The sequence below is a fragment of the Brienomyrus brachyistius genome, unplaced genomic scaffold (genome assembly GCF_023856365.1).
Source record: "Brienomyrus brachyistius isolate T26 unplaced genomic scaffold, BBRACH_0.4 scaffold32, whole genome shotgun sequence".
Taxonomy (NCBI): domain Eukaryota; kingdom Metazoa; phylum Chordata; class Actinopteri; order Osteoglossiformes; family Mormyridae; genus Brienomyrus; species Brienomyrus brachyistius.
The window spans coordinates 2,106,566-2,131,857 of record NW_026042307.1 but is presented as its reverse complement, the minus strand read 5'-3'; the positions used below and the strand labels follow the sequence as shown (position 1 = coordinate 2,131,857).

The following is a 25,292-nucleotide window of genomic DNA, read 5'->3' as shown; positions in this document are numbered from 1 at the left end:
GCCTGCTGCAGCTCCCGGGCAGGCGCCCCCACTGCAGCCAGCTCCTGTTCCTGACCGCCCTCCTGTTCCTGACCGCGCTCCAGTTCCTGCAGAGGCGCCCCCTCTGCAGCCACCTCCTGTTCCTGACTGCGCTCCAGTTCCTGCAGAGGCGCCCCCACTGCAGCCGCCTGCTGCAGCTCCCGGGCAGGCGCCCCCACTGCAGCCGCCTGCTGCAGCTCCCGGGCAGGCGCCCCCACTGCAGCCGCCTGCTGCAGCTCCCGGGCAGGCGCCCCCACTGCAGCCAGCTCCTGTTCCTGACCGCGCTCCTGTTCCTGACCGCGCTCCTGTTCCTGACCGCGCTCCTGTTCCTGTCCAGGCGCCCCCACTGCAGCCACCTGCAGCTCCCGGGCCGGCGCCCCCACTGCAGCCACCTGCAGCTCCCGGGCCGGCGCCCCCACTGCAGCCACCTGCAGCTCCCGGGCCGGCGCCCCCACTGCAGCCACCTGCAGCTCCTGACCGCGCTCCGAGTCCTGACCGCGCTCCGAGTCCTGACCGCGCTCCGAGTCCTGACCGCGCTCCTGTCCCTTCTCCCCCTGTGACTGTTTCTCCCTCGCCCCGGCGAACTCGACCCCGACCTGGGGTCATGTCTGTGTCCCGTAAAGGGAGGGGACACAGACGCAGGGCTGGGGTCCCGCCCGCCCTGCCCCCTGGCTCGCCCTGCCTCGCCTGCGCTGGGGCTCGGTTGGCGCCTGCGGGTCCTGGCCCTCCGGGTCGGCTGTCGCCTGCGGGTTCCCCGACGGCGGCTCCTCGGTCGCCTGCGGGGCCCCTACCTCCGGCCCTCCCCCGGACATCGCCGCCTGCTGCGGCTCCCCCCTCCTCCGGGCCTTCGCCGTGGGCCCCTCCTGCTCCCTCGTCCCCTTCCCCGGTGCTCCCTCCTGCTCCCTCCCTGGCCCCTCCGCGGGTCCCTCGCCCTGTCTCCTCAGCCCCTTCTCGGTCCCCTCCGGCTCCGGCCTCCCGGCCGCCTGCGGCCCCTCCGGCTGCCTCCCGTCGCCCGCTGGGGCTCCCTCGGGCTCCCCTTCCTTCCTCCTCCTTCTCTCCCTTCTTTCCTGTCTCTGTCCCGCCTGTCTTTGTTCCTCCTCCTGCCTTTGTCCCGCCGTCCTCTGTTCCTGGTCCCTTTGTTCTGCCCCGCTCCGTTCCTGGTTTCCCGTCGTTCCCTCCTGTCACTCCCGCTCCTTTTGTTCCGCCTGTTCCCTCTGTTTCTCCCTTCCTTGTCTGTCTGTCTGCCTTTCCTGTCCTGTGTCATGTTTTGTCCTGGCTTCTGCCTCTGTGTCAGTTTTGCCTGTCTGTCTTGTTCCCTGTTCCCCATTGATTTTTTTGCTCTTGTCTTTCAGGTCCTGTTCTGCCTCGTCCCGTCCGTCGCCCCCTTCCTTGGCGCGCCCGGTGTAGCGCGCCTTTGGGGGGGGGTTCTGTGACGCCCGCTCCGTCCGCTCCTCGTGTGTGCCACGCCCCCTAATTACCCACGTGTGATTTCCTGATCGTGCCCAGTCGTGTCTTGTTTCCTGCTGCCTTGTTCCATGTATTTAAGTTCTTGTTTTGTACTAACCCGTTGTCTGTCATTGATGTAAGTCGGCGTTACATGTCTCCTGCTCCCAGTCTGTTGATTAAACCCTCGTTAATCCCCGTATTCCGCTTGCCTGCATCTTGCTTACCCGCTCTGCCCGCTATCACCGAACGCTTCCCGTGACACCAAGCCAGACTTTTTCCAATTTCTTCTTCAGGGATGTTCTCTGCATCACCACGGTAAATAATGTCGCCCATGAAATTCACATAGTCTTTGTAATATGTTTCATTCTTTCTTAGCTTCCTTTCAAGACAGATTAAACAATGTATCACACATATCTTATTTTATTATTAGGTAGATTTGGTTTTCCCTCTTTAAAAGGTAATGGCATTTCAAAGTGCCCATTGTCCTTTTGTGTTATATTTACCCTCATTTTAGACAGGAACTTAAGGTCATCTTGATAAATGGGATCTTCTTCTTTAGCGCTTTCTGAAAAGTCTAATTCAAGGACCCTAATCATACAGTATTTGAAGGAGTAATATCTTTAACTTTGGATCTGTTCACATAATGAACTTCAGTTTTAAGGTTGACAAAAGAGTCACCACTTGGTGTCACCTTCACTACTATACGATGACTAATCTCAATTGCATCTCCATATTCTACACAGGGATTTGCATGGCCAACAATACTCCACCCAAGGTCTTTACATTGTGCATAAGGCTGATTTTTTTTTTGCCAGACACAATTTCTTGTGGGAATAGCGCTTGTGAGCAGTTGTAACCAATGAGCAGTCCTATTTCACAGTCCTGCAGAGTTCCTACATATTCTTGAAGGGGATCTAGGTGGGACCAGGCCTTTAACGGTTGGTCGGTTGGTTTGTGACTTCTGTTAGCGGGAATTAAGTTGTGCGTGTAGACTGATGGTAAACAGATAAATTTTCTTGAGTAAAAGCCTTGAACTTGCAGATTCTTTACTCGTTGAGACCTTACTACGGTGGTCCTTGATGTCATAGTGCAGAGCTTCAGCTTGACTTATTCCTTGTCCGCCTCCAGGGAATCAGCTACTTCACTTAGTACAAAGGTTGTATCACTTTGAGAATCCAACAGAGCATATACTGTATAAGCACCTCTTGTGCTGGTTGAGTAGCAGATGAAAGCCAGTCAGGAGTTATTGCCGCTGTTTGCATAGTAACTTCATCCCATACCACTCTATTTGAAGTAGAAGCTGTTGCGGTTTCTTTAAATTGTGTTGCTGGAGGTTTTCCTTTGTTCCTTTCTTGATTTTGATTACTTGACCTTTTTTGATCTTGGCTTTGTTTACATTTACAGTATTTGGCAGACGCCCTTAGCCAGGGCGACTTACATAAGTGCTTTGAGACTCTGCGATGAATTTTTCTGATAGTAGCTCAGTAAGGCTATGAATACCATCTATCTGAATACTCTGTTGAGAAAGTGCATTTTTTTTTATACACACACACACAAGGAAAAGAGCTGAGTAAGATTTTTAATCCCAGACTAGCCTTTTCTGTATTTACTGAAAATCAGCTCTTGATTCTTTGTATGCGAAGGCATATTAGTCTTATAAAGTAGATACACCACCACACTGTTTCATATTCATTTGGCTTCTTTATATCTCCTACACATTCTACACATCTAGTGACTTCACGGCCTCAATGCTGTTTTTAGTGAAACATCGCCATCTTGTGTTGAAGTATCATAATCAGGATTACCATCATGCACCCAATGCCATATACACGGGGCCATTCAAGAATTTCATTAAGAACTTGTCATTTCCACTTAACCTCCCAAAGATGGAATTGATTTGGAATTACAGAATCGAATATCGTTAAATTCCAGTAAACTCAACTTGTAAAAGGTTCTCTTTGATAGCCTAAATATTATACATAATAAGATTAAGGATTTTGTAAAAATAGAAACATTCGAAACACATGTAATCATTACTTATTTCTTACAAGTTATGCTAGATGATTTGTCATCCAAGCTGCACACACAGCCACACAATTACCAACATTAGAGGATATGCAAAGTTTTTTGAACCTCCCATCGTGTGAAGTCTGATCTGCTCCAGTACTGGAAACACAACTAGAACATGGCCAAGTTTGGCTCCTGACACCTAACCATTCCTGCCTCTTCGGTATCTGTAGAACACATTGATAGCGCTGCCATCAATATATTTAGGCCTAACATTTGTAATCGTAGTGGTATAATATTTATGCAATAATAATAGAAAATATATGAATCTAATAAATAATCGATAAAAGGACATTGATGAATCAATAATAATTACTAATTACCTTAAGGTTTTCTTATAAAATAAAGTAATGGAGAACCATTTTTTTTCCAACTTGTGTACTTATGTATCTACTTTGAACTCCTCTCGAATGTCCGACCTGCTCACTCTATCTCAAAGGCTGAGCCCAGACACGCTGCAAAGAAACTCAGATCTGCCCCTAGGATCCACGATCTTATTCTTTTGCTCACTGCCCAAAGCTCATGACCATAGGTGAGGGTAGGTACGTAGATAGACCGCTAAAGCAATAGTTTTTGCTTCTGGTTCAACCCTCCACGACAGAATGGTACAGTGTCCGAATTACTGCTTATGCTGCACCAGTCAACCTGTCAATCTCCCATTCCCTTCTTACTTCACTCATGAACAAAAGCCCAACACCCACCAGGAATCAGTCTGACTTACTGCCAGCAATGTGAAGCACTCTTGCTCCAGTTATACTGGGACCTGATGGCCTGTAACAAGGAATTCTATACCCTATACTCCTGAAGCATCCCCCACAGGACCCACCCCCCCCAAAGGACACGGTCAAATGCCTTTTCTAAGTCCACAAAACACATGTAGACTGGTTGGGCAAACTCCCATAAACCTTCCAGTATCCTTTTGAGGGTGAAGACCTGGTCCAGCATTCCACAACCAGGAAAAAATTCTCATGGGTCCTTCTGGATCTGAAGTTTGACCAACAGATAGACCCTCCTCTCCAGTACCCTTACACAGACTGTCCCAGGGAGGCTGAAGAGTGTGATCCCCCTGAAGTTGGAACACTTCCACTGGTCCCCTTTCTTAAAGATTGGTACCACCGCCCCAGTCTGCCAATCCAAAGGCACCAATGTCCACACAATAATGAAGAGGCATGTCAACCAAGACAGCATAATAACATCAAGAGCTTTCAGAAATTCAGGGTGAATCTTATCCACCCCTGGAGCCATATGACTGTAGAGTTTTTAACTACGTCATTGACCTGAGCCCTAGTAATGGATGAGTCCTTCTCTGAGTCTTCCATCTCTGCTTCCTCCAAGGAAGATGTATCGGTGGGATTCCAGAGGTCCTCAAAATTTTACTTCCTCTGCCTGGCAATATCTCCATTTGAGTTCATTCCATACCTACTATAAACAATATGGGTCAAGTCCTGCTTTCCCCGCCTTGGTCGCCTGATGGTTTACCAGAATCTTTTCTAGGTCAACTGAAAGGTATTTTCCATGATCTCACTTAACTTCTCCCACACCCAATGTTTTATTCCAGCAATGACTAAAGCCGTTTTCTGCTTGACCTACCAGTACCTGTCAGTTCCTTCAGGAGTCCTACAAGCCACTCACACTCGGAAGACCTCCCTCTTCCCAGCAGCCCCCATTACCAGTGCTGTCTATTGCCATCATCACTGGCACTAACAGCCTTATGGCCACAGCTTGGTACAGCCACTAATCTGTGCTTGCCCAATTCTGTTGGCTCATCATATCCATAAGGAGTATACTTAAATCCTCAAGAATTAACAAAAACTGTATGGACTTTAACAGTTGATAACGTATGGACCAAAAACATTAAGGAGGTGGAAATTTTTATTTGAACATTTTTATTGTTTTAATTGCACTGCTTAATGAAGTTTTTGCTTCTTGAACACTGTTAAGTATTACTTATAGATTTTTGGTTGCTTATCATGGAAATCGGGGCGGCATGGTGGTGCAGTGGTTAGCAATGTTGCCTCACACCTCTGGGACCTGGGTTTGAGTCTCTGTCTGGGTTACATGTTTGTGGAGTTTGCATGTTCTTCCCATGTCGTCGTGGGGTTTCCTCCGTTTACTCAGGTTTCCCCCCCACAGTCCAAAAACATGCTGAGGCTAATTAGAGTTGCTAAATTGCCTGTAGGAGTGCATGTGTGAGTGAATGGTGTGTGAGTGTGCCCTGCGATGCAGTGGCCCCCCATCCTGGGTTGTTCCCTGCCTCATGCCCATTCCTTCTGGGATAGGCTCCGGACCCCCCGCGACCCAGTAGGATTAGCGGTTTGGAAAATGGATGGATGGATGGATGGATCATGAAAATCACATTCAAATTTGCCCATCATTTACCGTTTCATTGAAATCTTCAGTTTTTCATCTTTTTTTGTCATATTTGTCATGACCCGCTTGTTCGATCCTCCAGTGCCATGCCCCCCTCATTAACTTTGTGTGAAATACCCAAGTGATCAGCTGTTTTGAATTGTTTTCCTGATTCCTGTGTATTACAGTCTGCGTTAGAGTATGTTTCCCTAGTCCGGTCATTAACGTCAGTTTAACGTTGTTGCCAGTCTTCGCCCCGTATTCAGTGTTGTTTCTCCCAATAAATCCATTGTTACCCTTATTCCCAGACCGCCATGCTTCCCTTCCCATCGACTTGTCATGACAGAATGACAGGACATATTAGAGGGACATATTAGCGGGAGGGGATTTCCCCTTCCCAAGATCCGCATCTCGCGGATGAATCGGGAGGAGCCCCTCCAGTCACTCAAGCTGGCGACATTTATTTTGTCGGCACCAGAATCCACTTCCCCCATGAAAGCGCCCAAAGCCCACAGTGCAGCCGCTTCCTCAGTGAGTGTGCACCCAAAGCCTGCACGGCTGCACCCTGCAAGCATGCCCAAAACCTGAACAGCTGCATACTCCGCGAGCGTGCACAAAGCCTGCGCTGCAGCACCCCGCAAATGTGTGCCCAACGCGAGTGCCATCCTTGGCACACACCTGGCTATCCCTCGAATCCTCAGCGGTTGCCTGCGGTTCCCCGGGGTCCTGCTCGGCGGTCACCTGCAGGACCCCAGCCGATGCCTCGTGGGTCACCTTCAGCTCAAGCTCCGACGACTCATCAGTCGTCATCGACTCGTCGGTCACCTTTGGGTTCCCCCTCTCCAGCTTATCGATCTCCGCTGCCTCCCCTGCAACGGGTCGGGAGGAGCCCCTCCCGATTTTCAATCTGGCGGTGTTCACCCCCCCAGGATTCCCTCCCACTCCCCAGCAGACACTCGAGGCTCATCCGGTGCCAGCGGTTCCAAGTCTGCCCCCGGTGGTTCCAGTGCTGGTGGTTCTTGCTCTAGCTCCCAAGGTGGTTCCTGCTTCGGCTCCCGTGAGGCCTTTGCTTCGAGGTGGCCCAACTCATCCCAGTGTGCCTCCAGTTGTCTCAATGTGCCTGTTTGATTTAGCCTGCAGCCCCTGGGGCCTGAATGCTGCTTGCCCCCTGTGGCATGCCTGCCTAGCTCAGCCAGCCTGGGTGAGGTCTCTCCCCTCCTGCTAGTGCCCTACATTGCAGGCTCCTGAAGGCTCCAGTTCTGCCCTGCTTGCCGCCTGCGGCCCCTGCTCCAGCATGCCCACCTGCGGCCCACACCTCGCCAGCCCCTGCTGCAGCTCGCCCGATTGCGCCCTCCGCAGCCCAGTCCCTGTTCAGGTCCTCTCGAGGCCTCCAGCTCCAGCCCAGGCTCTCTCGAGGCCTCCACTTCCAGCCCCTTTCCAAGCCCTCCTCTGGGGTCCAGGTCCCAACCAACCCATCTGGCTTCAGCCAGTTCCACAGAGGGGTACTCTGGGGATGACCCCCCTGTCGACCTCAAGTAGGACCCCCTCAGTTTGGCCCTGGTTCCTGCCCCAGCCATTGATGCCCCTGGTTCCCAGTCCAGAAAGGGCCTCCATCCCCCTCAAAGATCCATGAGGGGGGTCTGGCGTGTCTCAATCTCCCATAGAGGGAAATGGGGCCAAATCTGTGGCTGTTGCTCAGGTCCTTCCAGTCCCACTGTCTGTCCCCATTCTCATTTTCCTTCTACAGATACCACGCCAGATGTGTGAGAGCAGCCCTAATAAAATGCTCCATGGCTTTTTCAAAATGGTATGTCAAGTTACTTTATTTAAAAATGTATAATTTTTATTTTAAACAGTTAATGCCTCGTGCCCATTGCTTCCGGGATAGGATCCGGACGCCCCGCAACCCAGTAGGATAAGCGGTTTGGAAAATGGATGGATGGGATTACCATTCCCACACAACATACAGATATTGTGTGTGGTCAACACATACTCTGGTGTGATATTATGTCTTGTATTAGTAAGATATTTATTTTCAAGAAATAGGATTGTGACTTTTATGACGGCTTGTTTGCAAATGCTCAGTGCTACTGTATACTAACACGGAACTGGTTCAAAGAGCAATCTCAATTGCCTTTGTGAAGAGATACTTTTGGCAGAAACAATTTTTATTAAATAATTTGTTCTGTAGAATTATGTGCCATAGTCATATTTAAACACTACTGACGGAAGTAATTGTGCTTTAAACTCACTGTGTCAATTAAACAATTAAATTAATAAAATAGGTTTTGGGTAGTTAGGTAGCAAAGTGTCAAATATAAGATTCTACCAGTGTAATGAAAAATGGGATGAAGCCTTTATATCTGGAAATACACAAGACTATAGAGAAGCCTGGGAAAATTAAAGAAAAAGGCAAATCAAGAACACAAAAAACAGCCACGAACATTGAATTTAACCTCTGCTGCATGTGGCAAGGTGTTTATTTATCACAGACTATAGGTGCAACAGCTCTATGTCACGCCCTCACAGACAGGAACCACAAGCTGAGCTGGGTTACGGCTAATGAGAGGGCACATATAAACAGCCAAAGTCCTCAGTTCAACGCGAAGTATTGCGCGAATGATTTCAAGCCTTACCGAGCATTTACTTGTCCATCGTGTTACCCTCATTCCCAACCTGTTCCGTTTACCCTGTTGGCTGTGAAAGTGTCAGACTGTCCCACTACATCCGGCAGCTTATGCGACTGACTGCGATAACATCAAAGGCAGGAAACAGCCCCAGAAACTCATCAATAAACTTCTCATTCTGTTGCAGCACAGGAGCCTCCCACATGGCCAGAACCTTCCCTAGTTTGATGCCTGTTTTTTTCATGTAAAATACATATGAAATTATGTACCATCAAACATGTAAGTCCTGCATTCATGTACCATTTATATGAAATTTATAATGTTCTTACTTTGCTATTTATTCATGTAATACACAAAATTAATGTTTTGTCAAACATGTAAGTTTTACACTGATGTACAATGGATACTGAATTTTTATTTTTTTTTGTATTTTTATGCATAATTCTTTGTTTGAACTGAATCATGGTTCTACACAACTAGAATGAGTATTTGCAAAGGAAACATTTTTGTTCAATTGATGCCTTCACTTTGTTTTCTGAGAACAGAACATGAATTTTCTCATGTCTAAACCAACTGAATGTGCAGAGATCATACATATCTTTCATCGTAGAGCCAGGCGGGAAGAAAAATAAAAGTACAGAAACTGTATAGATAAAACTAGATGCTAAAAACTCAAATGGCCTAATTGTCGGTGTTTGTTATAGAGCACCTAATGTAGCTGCAGAGGAAAGCAGAATGTTATATGACAATATCAGGATTATGAGTAATAAAAATGATGTGGCAGTTATGGGTGATTTTAATTTACCTGGGATTCAGTGGGACACTCAGTCTCTGGCTCTTCTGTAAATGAATTTGAGATGGTGGAATTAGTACAGGAATTTTTTACTCAGTTTGTTAATACCTCTACCAGGGGAGAAGCCCTTCTTGATCTTTTTTTCTCTAATAACCAGGATAGTACTGGAAAATTAGAGGTTTTAGAACCACTGGATGGCAGTGATCACAACATGATTAAATTTGAGGTAAATTTTAGTGTCTGAAGAGCAAAGTCCAAAAAAACAAACTGAAACTAGAAACTGTAAACTGGATGCAAAACTGTTGAAGAGGCATGGGATTTTTTTAAAAGCACATTGTTGCAAGTGTTTCCAGCAAAACTAAATCTAGGAAACTACGACCAAGGTGGTTTACTAAGGAAATTAAGAATAAAGTCAGGAGGAAAAGGGCTCTCTTACACAAATGGAAAATAACTACTGATTTCAAAATAAAGCAGGAGTATCTAAGTCTACAGGTTGAGTAAAAAAATAACATTAGACTTGCTATGAGGAATGTAGAAAGGAAGATTGGACAATATTTTGACTCCAAAAGAGCTCTAAAAGCTGAAATCACTAATCTGCAGGATAGTAGGGTCTTATAATTGAAAATGAAATTGATATGGTAAAAGAGTTTAATGATTATTTTACACGGGTGTTCACAGTAGAGAATACAAGTAACTTTCCACCATTTAGTGCAAATACAGCGTTATTGGTGACCAATATATGTATAACTGAGGCTGATGTGGTACAAAGCCTAGCTAAGCTCAAAATAAATAAATCGCAGAGCCCTGATGGCATCCTACCTATAGCTTTAAAAGAGATGAGGGATATTATTAGCCAACCTTTAACTTTACTATTTCAGAAATCATTATTCACTGGTGTGGTACCTTCTGGTTGGAAGCATGCTAATATAATGCCCATATTCCAAAAAGGGGATAGAAGTAATCCAGCAAACTAAAGGCCAATCAGTTTACCTTGCATAGCTGGAAAAGTAATAGAAGCTATAATCCAAGGGAAAATTGTAGATTATCTGGATTCAAATAACATTCTGAGTACAGATATTTTGTGGGTTCCACTGAAATAAAGGTAGCTGCTTGCGAGAAAGATACCGGTGTGTATGTTGATGCTTCTATGTCCAACTCTCACCAGTGTGGGGAAGCAATGAAAAAGGCCAATAAGATGTTAGGCTACATCTCTAAGTGTATGGAGTCAAGGGAGGTGATGCTATGATTATACAATTCCTTGGTAAAACCCCACCTAGAATATTGTGTGCAGGTTTGGTCACTGTTGTGTAAGGATAGGCAGACAGGCGGGCAGGATGCAGGGAAGGACGAGGCAGGCAGGCAAAAGACAGGGAAAACTGGGGATTTATTAAAGGGGAGACGGCTACAGGAAGAACAGGACATCACAACGTTAATGACGGACATCAGTCAGGGCAAGACGTGGACTGGTATAGACAAGACAGGGCGAAATAACAGGATACAGCTGGGCATGATCGGGGAAGCACACGTAGATAATCAGGGGTCGTGGCACACACGAGGATCAGACGAGCCGGGCATGACAGTCACCATACCTTAAGAAGGACATTGCTGCCTTGGAAATGGTGCAACATAGGGCTACGAGAATGACTCCTGGTCTCAGAGGAATGTCTTATGAGGAGAGGTTAGCTGAGCTGAATCTGTTCAGCCTCTCGCAAAGGAGATTAAGGGGGGACATGATCCAGGTATATAAGATTCTAACAGGTGTGGATGCTGTTCAGCCAAATGGCTACTTCAATATTAGTTTAAATACTAGAATACTTGTGGCCATAGGTGGAAATTAGCAGGAGAACATTTTAAACTGAATTTGAGAAAACTCTTCTTTATACAGCGTGTAGTTAGAGTATGGAACAGTCTTCCTGTTAAAGTAGTGCTGGCTAAAAGCCTGGGTTTCTTTAAATCAGAGCTAGATAAGATTTTAACAGTTAAACAGAGATTTTCTATCAGTTAAGTTCTCCCCAAACGAGCTTGATTGGCCAAATGGCCTCTCGTTTCTAAATTTCTTATGTTCTTACATGAAAAATAAAAATTTATTTAAAAAATTGCCTTGTACTGGACTCATACTTCCATTCATTTTTGAAATTCAAATTTTGTTCGTCACATACCAATCATACACACAGTATGACTCGCAGTGAAATGTTGTGTGATGACACTCCGTGACATTAAGAAACAGTGGGATACAGATGTAGCATGGTTAGACAGAGTTAGGTAAGTAATTACACAAAGGAATCTAACAGTTGGGGAGGGGGGGGCAGGGTACAGATGTCATGCAGTAGTATGTGCAAATACTGTAATAACATGTGCAAATAATAAAGCAATAATAAAGCAGTGCAACAGTGGGCTGAGGTAGCTCTGAAAGTAGTACATAGAATTGTAATGGGGGGTGGGGCGTGGGGTGATTACCAACCAAGTCAGTCCTACTGTAGGTGTTGCCTCAGTTGAGGGAGTGAATGGCGTGTGGGAAGAGGCTCCTCCTGATTCTCTCTGTATTGGCCTTCAGGGAGCAGAAGCACTTCCCTGACCGCCCATTTGGGTGGCTGGGCCTCTTCACTGTTTTTAGGATAAGGTGAAAAGTTAGGATATCCGAGAGAGTCTCAGAGTAGAAAACAAAATTAAATAAAATTAACTTGACCTTCAGGGGGGGGTGGGAGGTGCCTTTGGGGGCGCGCGGAAACCCCCTAATATAATGGTAGGGGAAACACTGGACCAACTCTGCAGAGCTTGCCTGTCCCACATTGTGCAATTCCTAAACCAGGCTGTGATTAATCAAATTATATCCATGAGTATTAATCCTAAACGCACTGAATTAATGAACAGAATGGACGGAGTGTGTAAGGATGAACCCTACTGTGGAAAAAACTGGTGCTGAAAGTGCAGAGGGAGAATTTGGGGAGAAGAACCATGTAGAACCTAGAGGTGCACAGCGATCTCAGTGTTCCTTTGTATCTTTTCAACTAAGAAAATTATCTGCCTGTGTGTCAGTATTCAGAGAGTAGAGCTGAAGTGGGTGTTAGAGAATGATATTTTCTAACCTAATTTTCATTGTCAATGCAATTGTTGTACCTCCCCCCCCCCCCCCCCCACCCGAGGACATCAAACAATCATATACTGAAAATAATCTTAAATCGAAAGGTTCTGTTTTTCAGCATTTGTGCCTCTTGTTTTTAATCTAACTGCAGTTTGTTAGGAAAACGTGATACTATACAACATTCTTTACGTAACAGCAATACAAGGTAAAATTTCTTTTTTTTTTTTAATTGAAAGAATTAACAGATACAGCTAAAAAGGTTTCGGGGTCTACCTCTGCAAAGAGCATGCATGCCAACCACACATATGCCATGCCAACCCCATTGCCATGCCACACCAAATATTCTGTAGATGTGCTCAATGTAAAAATAACAGTTTTTTGTCTGTTTCAGCTGTTCTAGTAACTGATGTACAGCACCCAGAAGCATTTCTCTTCATAAATAATCATTCTTAAGTGACTTAGGGGGAGGAAAATGCCCTGTATGTGTGTGGATGTTTTTCACACTAATCATGTGGTTAATGATGCCTTTTCATACATTTACAAGTGAGTAAGGTCAAAGTGCAATGAGAATATTAACATATTTCCTCATTTCAAGAAATAGTTTTTGACTATGACCATCTTCAGGGAATAAATGGTAAAGATACTGACCACACATTTCTTCTCTGATTAATAAAATGTTAGGCTGGCTCACTTCAGAATTACTTCACACAAAATACTATTCTAACCCTCTGGGGACTAGGGGTAGGGGACACTAACTGGGACATGATCACACATTTCTTTCAATTTCACGAACTTACACCATGGTAAATAAATAGGTTTATATATATTTATTTTGGCATTTAACATATCTTCAGTTAAATGTATTTTGTAAATATGTCAGATGAGTGTTCAGTTTGTAATATGAAAATACTAGTCTGTAAGAAGAGTAGGTGTATGCATTTTTTGGCAAACTGTCCATAAATTGATTGTTTTGGGACAAAACTTTCTTAACCTGTATACTTTAGCATTGTTGTTTATGTTTTGAAAGTTAATTCAAGATGCTCAGCGTGAGCTAGCGAACACACGGCGATTGGTGCACGTGTATCTGAGTGTATTATTACACTACAGCATTTATGACACAAGAAGCGGCATGTGATGTTTTAAAACATCGGTGGTATCTGCAAAAAAAATTTTTTTTTTTATTTTATTATTTTATTATTATTATTATAATTATTATTAATTTTATTATTATTTATCTTTTTCAACACTGAATCTAGTAACACATACAGCTCTGGAAAAAATCAAGAGGGCATTCCATAGTATTTTTTTAAATCAGCATTTTCAGTCCTATTCTGCAAGTCCTAAGTTCTGCTGGCAGAAGGCTGCACTGTGGCAGACTGCTTCCAGGCTCAGGTTCTAAGACAGCAGTACACAAGAACAATGTGAAGCTGGAGACACTGGCAATAACCAAAAACCAGCCAGGCTGAGTGCAGAAGCAACTTTCCAATGCCAGGGATGGCTGCTAACTTATCTGACAGTTTTTCCTGAATCGTAGACATCAAGTGACCTTCAAAAGGAATGGGACACATTAAGTGCAGGTGTGAAGTGCACTGCTAGGAAAGTTTGTATCAGGCTCCTGGAAGCAGGACTGAAGTCCCACAAAGCAAGGAAGAAGCCCTTCATTAATGAGAAGTGGGGAAGAACCAGGCAGCAGTTTGCAAAAAAAATTAAAAAATATTCACAGATGCACACCCATAAGCTGAGAAATTAGTAAAACAAAAATTGTTGTCACGCCCACGCAGGCGGACACCACCGGCTGCGGCTCATTGCGCAGGATGAGCATAGAGTTAAAACCAGCCATACGTCACTTACACGTTGCGAAGTATTGCGCTGATGTATAGAAGCCATACCAAGCACTTTCTTGTCAATTTTCTCTCCCTGATACCCAACCCTGCCTGTTTACCTAGTGTCTTCTCCTTACCCCTCTCTCTCTCCCGTTCCAGACCCTTCCCGGTACCTGACCCGTCCTCCCAGCCTGCTCCTGCTCGTCCTGTTCCCGCACCCTCGTGTGTTCCTGTCTTGAGCTTCCTTGTAGGACTGACCCCCCGGCTTACGACCTCCCTGCCTGTCTTTCGACCTTGCCTCTTGCCTGTCCCTTTCAGTGCCTCTGTTTGGTTTATCCAAATCAAGCGCTTAGCGGCTTGCATACCTGGATCGCTCGGTCCTGGTTGTCGTGACAATTGTGCTGTGGTCTCTTAATTTTTTCAAGAGCTGTATATTTAACTGTTGAAAATGGTCACTGGTCAATCTCAGGTAACTTTATTTCATTTTTTCCAGGTTTTTTAAAAGGAGCATGGTTGCATTTTTCTTAATCCTGTTAGCAAACTCTCAAGCAACTTTTTAAATATTATTTGAAAATCATATCAAATCATATCAAATATTTCTTTTGTGTTCCCCTCAATAAAGTAGAAATGATTGGTTATATATTCAAAAAATATATATCTGTGGCAAAAAAACACCATATGTGCATGATAGGATGTACTTTTAATACGAGAAACAGAACAGAAATTAACAGTTTTAGAGAAAAATTAACACATTCATCAAACCTAATAGTATGATAATATTGAGGATATCCAAGTAACTTGCCAAAAATGTATTTTTAATACATTAATAAATTAAATCTAAGAAATAATTTGGGTAACAGGACTGGAGGTTGAGTTCAGACATCAGACAGACATACAACATCGTCAAAACTACTGGAAAGAACGTGAGAGAACTGAGTTTTGGTTTTCCTGTGGTCTTCAGGTGACTGATATGATGCAAGTTCCAATTTAACATGCCACTTGTGGAATGTGCCAAATTTTTAGGGGCACAAATGTATGAGGGTCACGGGACTGAGTGAAAACCCAGGGACATGACTAAACTGTGTATTTTAACTGGCATATTATTGATTTACTATAAGGAAAATGTATTTAAATGCTGTCACACAACAATACAAAAATACAAGAGTCCTAAAGGTTTTTAATCAGCATATTTCATGGTGATGTGCAGTGGTAGTGAGCAGGGGCAGGTCATAGTGTTATACTGTAGGGTGTTATCATGTTTTACATTATGCATGTTAAATTTGCAATGGGGACATTGTGGACGACACTTTCCTCGATAATAACATGTATTATAAAGCTACTTTTCATGCATATTTATACACATAATGTCCTGCGGACAGAAATGGCACCGATTTGGTGGAATGGCCCATAGATATTTAGTGTTAAAATGGTAAGAATGGTCGTTATTTTATTGTAACAACAGAGATAGAAGGGTAAACAAGTATTATTCTGACATAAAGTTAAATATAAAACTGGTAGACAAAAAAGATATAGGGCACTGGAGAGGAAGCACATTATAATCAAGCAGGAGTTTATGCTAAATCCAGCTCCTTGAAAGCAAAATAGATCAGTTCATATCTGCTGGTTCGTCTGTTATGTTAAAAACTTAACTCCACCCCACTTGTCTTCTCTCCTGCTTTTCAAACATGTTTTGAGGCATCATATAAACCACAAAGCCATGGTACTGTACAGTTCACAGAGTGTATGGCAGTAGACATACAGCTGGTTACTATAAAGCATACTCCAGGAAAAAGGGATACTAGTGATCGATCCAGAATTTCAAAAATAAAGATGCCTCCAAGGTCTCACAATTTTGGTAAGTACTGACAAACGAAAAGAAACTTCATTACCCTCAGCTGGATTACCAGGAGTAAATGAATTGAATGTTAATATTGAGTGTAAATATTAAATTACATTTCTAAAGCTTACATTTCTACAACTTGCATTTCTAAAACATCATTTCCAAATTTTTTTAGAAACAACAAGTAAGTATGGAAAAAGGATGGATGTGTGACGCCCGCTCCGTCCGCTCCTCGTGTGTGCCACGCCCCCTGATTACCCGCGTGTGCTTCCCTGATCGTCTCCAGCTTTGTCTATTTACTTTGCTTGGTCCTGTCTTATTTAAGTCCTGGTCTTACCTGTTTGCCTTGTCTGTCATTGATGTTAGTCGGCGTGCCATGTTCCCGAGTCCGCGTCATTTGAATAAATCCCCGTTTGCCCTGATTCTGCCTGCTCGCCTGCTTCCTGCCCGCTCACCCCGTCCGTGCGCCTCACCCGCAGACGCCGAGCGTGACAGAATGACAGACCATAAAGAAGCAGCTTCCGTAACTGTGGAGGACTACCGCAGTTACGTCGATCAGCTGCTATTTTGGATCACCCAGCCCGGCATCCGGGAAGATCCCCCGGCCTGGGATCTCATCAGCCGGAGCTGGGACATCCTGGACCAGCTGTCCCTGGAAAAGGACGCGCACCTCGCGGAGGAGGTGCGCGATAACTTCCAGCAGGTGGCCGAGCTCCGAGCTCCCACTGCAGCAGCCTGCAGCTCCCGGGCCGGCGCCCCCACTGCAGCAGCCTGCAGCTCCCGGGCCGGCGCCCCCACTGCAGCGTCCTGCAGTTTCCGGGCTGATGCCCCCGCAGCCTGACCGTGTTCCTGTCCCGGCGGCCCCGCAGCCTGACCGTGTTCCTGTCCCGGCGGCCCCGCAGCCTGACCGTGTTCCTGTCCCGGCACCCCCACAGCCTGACTGTGTTCCTGTCACGGCGCCCCCTCTCCCTGCTGCAGTTCCTGTCCCGGCGCCCCCTCTCCCTGCTGCAGTTCCTGTCCCGGCGCCCCCTCTCCCTGCTGCAGTTCCTGTCCCGGCGCCCCCTCTCCCTGCTGCAGCTCCAGAGGCGCCCCCTCTGCCTGCTGCAGCTCCAGTGGCGCCCCCTCTCCCTGCTGCAGCTCCAGTGGCGCCCCCTCTCCCTGCTGCAGCTCCAAGTCCTGTCACCCTAGTCCCTGAGGTGGTCCCAGAGGACTCCATCTTGGCTCCTCCCACTTCAGAGGTGGAGGAGCTTGAATGGGACCCCTCGGGGACCGCACTAGTGACTTTTTCTCCCTCGCCCCGGCGAACTCGACCCCGACCTGGGGCCATCATGTCTGTGTCCCGTAAAGGGAGGGGACACAGACGCAGGGCTGGGGTCCCGCCCGCCCTGCCCCCTGGCTCGCCCTGCCTCGCCTGCGCTGGGGCTCGGTTGGCGCTGGCGGGTCCTGGCCCTCCGGGTCGGCTGTCGCCTGCGGGTCCCTCTCTGGTGCCTCGTCGCCCGTCGTTCCCGAGTCCGCGTCATTCGAATAAATCCCCGTTTGCCCTGATTCTGCCTGCTCGCCTTCTTCCTGCCCGCTCACCCCGTCCGTGCGCCTCACCCGCAGACGCCGAGCGTGACAGGATGGATGGTGGATGTTTTTTTTATTGCTGAATATTATTATATTTATTTATACTTTAAATTGTTAATTGTAATTTATTAATATTTAATTATTTCTTTATTAATTTACTATTATATGATTGGTAATATTATTGTCACGGGAGATCGCAGCGATAGCGGGCAGAGCGGCGATCGTGCGGGCAGGCGGGTAAAAAGCAGGCAGACAGCCGGGAATCAGGGCAAACGAGGGGTTTAATTCCAAGGACGAGGGCACGAACATCGACTGACATCAATGACGGACCCAGGACTCGGGTAAGACACGGACTAAAATACACAGGACTGATTGAAAATAAGCAGACACAGCTGGGTACAATCCGGGAAACACACGTGGGTAAGCAGGGGGCGTGGCACACAGGAGGAGCCGACGAGCAGGGCATGACAATTATACTGTAGATTGGTATTACACAGATTAGCCATTTATAATTATTTCAAACCATGCTGGTTATTTTTCAAAAAACATACCATGCTACATAGATTTATTGATCCAGACATACACCTGTTATACATTTAATATTTGTTCATTTATAGAGATGGCACCAGTAGGAGTGACTCCAGTTTCGTCTGCTTTTGAGTCCACACTGTTCATTGCACTTTATGTTTGGGGTAAAAAAAGACATTGACAAAGATTACACAATAAAGGAGTGTGTGCATTAAATATCCATGTATACTGTAACGCATTTTGTAATAACTCAACAAAATGTAGTAAATTTTCAATTCAGTTATGCTACTGCACCTGCATTTTTTGATAATCTGTCATATTTTGTAACAGACACCTTGAATGCAATAGGTCATAAATTTCTGCGCATTTTGCAATAAATTATTACATATTGCAATGGTTATTATAAAATAAGTCACACTTTTTATGATGAAAATGTTATTATGCAATGCATTATGCAATATCCAGCCAATATTTGTCTTCATTCACACTTAGTCGAGTTATTACATAATGCAGTGTTATTACATAATGTGTTGTTACACACCATAATATGTAATAACTCAAACCAAATGTAACAAATATTCACTTCATTTATGTAATTTCACCCCTATTTTGTGATAATCTGCCGCATTTTGTAATAAACAGCTTAGTTAAATGTAATATATGATAAATGTCCCTGTATTTTGTAATAAATTATTACATATTGTGGTGGTTATTATAAAATGCGAGAGTCACACTTTTTTATGATGAAGATGTAATAATACAGTGCATTACTTAATATCCAACAAATATGGACGTCTTCATTCACAATTTGTCGAGTTATTACATAATGTGATGTTATTGCATAATGCATTGTTACACTCCCTATTCTCCCACGATCCCCAGTGATACAGCTGTTTGTATCCCACCCAGGATCTGAACCTACAGGGAGACAATACTACAGACTGGCCACAGTGTGTCTTGGGATACTGTGTTTGCTCCTGCTGTTGATCACAGCAGTGCTTTATGTTTACTGTGAGTTTGTTTGTTTCGCTTCAGAGTTAAGTGAAGGGGTTAGTGTATGTAATCACAGTACAGTGACTTTGAGAACCTGTTACTTACATTCCAGCATTTTGGATCACTGGTATGAGGTCATGAGTCAGTTTGTTAGTGATTCTTATTTTTACTGTGTTTTCTCTTCTGGATGACCTCATAAAACTGTGTTTACAGTTGTGATATTTAAACTAATCTGTCTGCTAACTGCACTATGTGCGTCCCATAGGTCAATTACTTACAACTTTGTCTTTACATCTTTGTCATAACATCAGTGCCATACTATTCAGTGACTTATGCTTATTTTCTATAGATGAAGGAGCTCTTAGTGACATTGAAAAGAAGCACAATATACTGATAAAAGAGAGACACTTATTACAGACCAATTACATCACAGTGAGAAATGAGAGACCAGCTACAGACCAATTACAGCACAAAGTTAGCAGATGTTTCTCAATTACAGGAGAAATATAGCAGCTGCATTGCACTGAAAAAGCAAGGTGAGTCCAGTGCTTAAATAATTTTGACTGACCGTCACAAAATGAACAGTAATCAAATTAAAGCATTTTCCTCATCTGCATCTGAGAAAAAAAGGATTATTAACCAGATATGCTTTACATTGTCTGTGCATCACCTTAGCCATTATCTAAGCAATTAATGACTCAAGAAGGTGATGAGGTAGACATGGTACAGAACATGACAGGAATCTCAGAATGGGGAAATCTACCTGATTTTTGAATGAGGAAATGAAAAGCTGATCACTGATGAGAAAAATCAGGCATAATGGTTGGCAGCTATGACCAGCTCTCTCCAGTGCAGCAATTCTTTGGCTCCACTGTTTGCAGGCAGTTGAGACACAAGCATATTAGCCATTTTGAATTCTCTTCTCACTCTCTCTGGGTCTTCAGTCACGTGCACTGCTTTTGAACTCAACACAGCTGTACCTGATACCGTATCTGCGTTGTAGAATGACGCCTTTTCCTGAATCACACTATCCTTAAGATTACTCTGTTTTTTCACTGCAGAACACAGATGTCCTGTGGGTTGGAAAAGTTTCGATTTAAAACGTTATTACATCTCTGAATCAAAGAAGAACTGGATGGAAAGTCAGGTGGACTGTAGACAGAAAGGAGCAGATCTGGTGGTTATAGACAGCAAAGCGGAACAGGTAAGAGAGAAAAAAATGTAATCGTTGATTATATTATATAAGGAGTTTCTTTTATATAAGATTATAAATGATTTCAAAGGACTCAGATGGAGTCCTTAATGTCACAGGAAGCACACAGAGGACCTGTAGATTCAACCCGTTTCATAATTGTGACTCTCCAGCACAAAACCGTACGTAAGTCGCATGGCCGTATTTTTAGATATTTTTTTGAGGATTTTTTGTGCTCTTTCATTTCATACCATAATCCTAATTTCTAATTTTTGACCCAAGTGTACAGTTTTGTGCTGGAGGGTCACAATTAGCATTACAAAATTAATTTGGTATAGCCAAATTACATTTTAGTAAATCAGATGTGTTGTCATAATCATGCACAGATTTTAATACATCGTTTTCCAAACTTTAGACTTTTTTCAGTCAGTTCCAGAGAACCTGGATTGGTCTGACAGACAAAAAACAGGAAGGCGTATTTAAATGGGTGGATGGGACACCACTGACCACAAGGTGAGAGACATTGGTATTAATCAGTAGTGCTGTATGACAAGACAAGCGTATGACAGCTCAAATAATCAAAGGGCTACTTGGTCTATGGAAAAACATAGGGGTGAGCCGAAAATCCAGCTGAAACAAGTATCCAGTATAGAGACGATGTCAAGATTCAAGATTCAGGATTCTTTAATTGTCACATACATAGTTATACAAAGAACAACACGTAGTGAAATGCATCCTGAACCGCTTTTTTCTAGACTGCAAGTTGAAAATCCAATACAGCTAGTTAAAGTGCAAAAAGCTAAAAATGCAAGCAGAGAAGTATGTTCAAAATGAACGGTAACACAGATATAAAAAACTGACCAGTGTAACAGTGTGGATATGGTGAGGGGTACAAGAGCAAACAAACAAACAAATTTATTTTTGTATAGTGCATTATCACAACATTACATTGTCTCAAAGCGCTTTACAGCATCCGCACCCAAAGCCCCCAGTGAGCAAGCTAAAGGCGACAGTGGCAAGGAAAAACTCCCAAGAAGGAAGAAACCTAGGGAGGGACCAGACTCAAAGGGGGAGCCCATCCTCCAGGGGCCGGGAGGGATAGTCAAATAAGAGTCAAGTAACATTGTCCCAATCATAAGATTTGGGAAATAACTGGAAAGCAAGGAAGTTGTATCTCCTGATCCAGCCATGAGACATGGTGATGAGGAAGAATGAATATTTTTCTTTAACTCTGGCTTGGCAGTTGCACAACATTTTACTGTAATATGCCTCTCATTTGCCTTTCTGTTGCTATATGAACAAAAATACTGCAAACATTACTTACTGGTTTAGTATAATTGTATACAAACATTTTTGGTAGACAGCTACTTTTTTTGGCAAAGTCTTTTGGTTTCCAGTTTTGCAAAAGACTGCATCCACAGCAAACGTTTACCTACATGTTGTCATGATCTGTGCGTCTGATCCTCGTGTGTGCCACGCCCCCTGATCAACCACGTGTGCTTCCCCGATCATGCCCAGCTGTTTCCTGTTATTTCAGCTTGTCTTCTGTATTTATGTGTATGCCGCATTCCTGCCTACCTGCCTCATCCTTCCCCTGAAGTTCTGCCTGCCTGTCTGCCACCGGACATGACAGATCTGAGCCTCCACCGAAAGCCCAGACCCGGAGGAAGAAAAAGCAGAGAGGAGGTAAGAGGCCCGAGGAGACGCTGGCAATCCCCTTACGGGCTGTGACCCTCTCACTTTCCTCCCCTGCCGGGTGCTCACCAGAGCCCCGTCCTATCCTGGACCCAGCGGTGTTTATGCCGGCGGAAGCATGGGCAGAACTGGCTTTCGCCAAATGCTATTTCACCCTCCAGGAGCTCTACTGGAGGGTGACCGAAGACCCAGCCGTACAGAAGTCTGCTGAAGCTGTCCAGTTTTCCACACAGCTACCCTGCGAGTTCTCCCTATTTTCGCTGACGACTTCTCCAGGCGAGATGGAGAGGTTAGCGGACGGCCTGAGGAGGCAGCTCCAACTGCGGAAAGCGCAGCCACCTGTTCTGCTCGATGCGCCTGATCTGCCTGTCCTTCCCGTTCCTGATCTGCCTGTCCTGCCCGTTCCTGATCTGCATGTCCTGCCCGTTCGTGATCTGCCTGTCCTGGTGACTGCCGCGCCACCCAGCAAGGTTCCGGCCACTGCAGCGCCCCCTGCTGGTCCAAAGTCGGTGGTTCCTGCAGCACCCCCTGCTGGCTCGGAGTCGATGGTTCCTGCTCCGCCCGAGGCGCCTACCACGGCCCCGCCTCCAGCTACTGCTCTGCTCCCTACACAGCCCGAGCTCCCTTCTGCGGTTGCTGCTCCACCCGAGCTCCCTGCTGCGGCTGCTGCTCCGCCTGCTGCACCGCCCGAGGCTCCTGCTCCGCCGATCCTCGCTCCACTAGTCCCTGCTCAGCCCATCCCTGAGGCGCCTGCTATGGCTTCGTCTCCGTCTGCTGCGCTGCCTGCAGCTCTGCCCGAGGCTCCTCTGCCTCCGCCTGTCCCTGCTCCCCCCGAAGCCCCTCTGCCGGTGCCTGTCCCTGCTCTGCCCAAGCAACAAAACGGGCCTTCCGCCTCGTCGGCCACCTCCAGGTTCCCCTGCCTCAACTCCTCGGTCGCCTGCGGGTCCCCTCACTGTGGCATGGCGTCAGAGGTTGCCTTCCCTGACTTTGGCTGCATCGTCACTTGCTGTGGCTTCCCCCTCCTTCTCGCCTGCGCCGTGGTCCCCTCCTGCTCCGGCCTCCCGGTCGCCTGTGGCCCCTCCGGCTGCCGCCCATCGCCCCCTGTGGCTCCCTCGGGCTCCTCTTTGTTCCTCGTTCTTTCCCGTTTGGACCCCTGTGTTTCCTCCTTGTTCCTGTGTCCCTCCTGTCTCTGCTCCTCGTCCCCCTGTGGTCCCTCCGTTCTGCAAAAGTTTTGTCAGTGTAGCTTGAATTTTAGAGTTTGTGCTTAGTGTTCAGACATCAAGGCAACTCTCTTGACTAATTGGGCATGGGACGCAAGCTTAGGGCTGATCACCCTATAGCTGGCTGCTTCTGGTGAGGGTGTATAGTGTTAAAGGCCGAAACACCCCATGAGCCAGTGGAGCACTACTGATGATGCATCCCAAGCTTAACAGTGAACCTATTGTACATTCTTGCACAAAGGATAGTAACACCTAATCTTTGCACAAAGGATAGCAACATCTTATTTGTGTTTTGGAATCTTTTGAAAAAAGGAGAGGAGATTTTAAGAAATGCGTTTTAGCAATTCAGCAAAACTGTATTATTTTTATAATTAACAAAAAAAGCCCCTCAGTGGAGTAGTTTCCATCTACTGCTAGTTCTCACAACCCAATCAGTTTGAAGCACATCCTCATTGGGGAAAAGGTCACAGAGAGTGCCCACACCACCCATAGCTATGCAGCCTCAAATCACCCCTGCCGCACCAACTAGTCTGAATATATAAATTGGATGAAAAATTAATCAGCTTTTTAAATGCTATTATCTCTTCCAACTGTGTGCAACACCCAGAATACATCTCTCTCTCTGTAAACATTGTCATTCTTAGGTCACTTCGGGGAAGCAACACCCATGATCTAATTTTCACGCTTGCAAGGCTACTAAAAATGATGCCTTTTCACACATTTACATGTAACTATGTTTGGTATGAAATCTACCCTATTTATGGTGTTTCTACTGCAACTGTACTACAGTTCTCAAAAATGTCTTTCATTAAAGGTGTTATTTCCCAGGATATTAATGATGTTCGCTTCTGTATTTTACAGTTTTTCTGAATTTCTGAAACACTATACCTCATTCTTGGAACAAAACTTCCAATTGCCAAAACTTAGTTACTGAATCAGTTCCTCGTTAGGCAAAACTTTAAACAATACCCACCCGGACACAATTTACCGACCTGAGACCTGAGGGTTTTGCAAACATCTAAACACATTCTCAATCATCAAAACACTTTTTTTCACTGTGGTTTACTTTGATGCGAGACAGAAAACACAGGTCTCAGAAGTTAAGCACAGCCAACACACAGTAGTCATCATTTAAACACAATGACTCAAAACTGTTCACACATGCTTCTAAACATGTATAGAGAAAAAAGACTGACTACAACATAGAATACGTGTCAGATGAGAGGGCAAGTACCATAGGTGAGTTAAACTCAAGGTACAAATGGGTCAAACACAGGATTCTTTCCGTGTCACCAAGCAAGGGAGAGCATTTCTTGTGATGTAGACAAAGTTGTCTGATCCAGCCCTGGTCTACAGGCAAAAGAATGGCCTACAAAGCACTAACAATAGACAGTATTATATAAAATATAAAGTGGTTCATCATTAAATGATCATCTTTAGACTAAATCTGGATTTTTTTTTCATACTGTAAGGTAAATGCAGAATACTCTTTTGGAATAAAAAAACTTATTGTAAATACTATAGACAGAAACAAAAAACACACATTTGCATTTCGTCCATGACTGTAACAATACTATAGCAGTCAATTTGTAATCTATCCGCTCCTCTGGATTCGACCACAAGTTCTCATCGACATCACATATGATGTTCTCTCTAGCGATACATCGTGGGAAATATCTCTTGGCATGCCTGATCCATCCTTGACATTGCTCTGGTAAAATATACTGGCATCCAGCATTCATAGCATCCAGTAGTGACATGAGATCATGTGGGCGATGGGTATAAACCTTCCACCTCCATGCAGGAAAAAAAAATCCTCAATGGGGTTTAGGAAGGGGAAGTATGGTGGAAGAAACAATGAAGACATACTTGGGCCTGCTACAAACCACTCTGTGACTGCATGAGAGTGCTGGAATGCCACATGATTCCAAACCACAACAAATACCAAAACATTTGTGCTCACTCGCACTCTCTCATCCTCAGGTAATTTTTACAATCTATTTCACAAGAGCCTTGATATCAATACTGTAAATTGCACTAATTTAGTTTTAAA

At 45.1% G+C, this 25,292-nt stretch overlaps 1 protein-coding gene across 1 annotated transcript in view; it reads left to right on the top strand.

The window, feature by feature from the left end:
- Positions 1-19,632: 19,632 nt before the first annotated feature.
- The window catches only part of LOC125721193 (C-type lectin domain family 4 member E-like), an 87,640-nt gene continuing 81,980 nt past the window's right edge, over positions 19,633-25,292 (top strand). The window contains exon 1 of the mRNA XM_048997256.1: positions 19,633-19,668. The gene's annotated coding sequence lies outside the window, so the exon portion shown is untranslated. The remainder of the gene's footprint in view (positions 19,669-25,292) is intronic.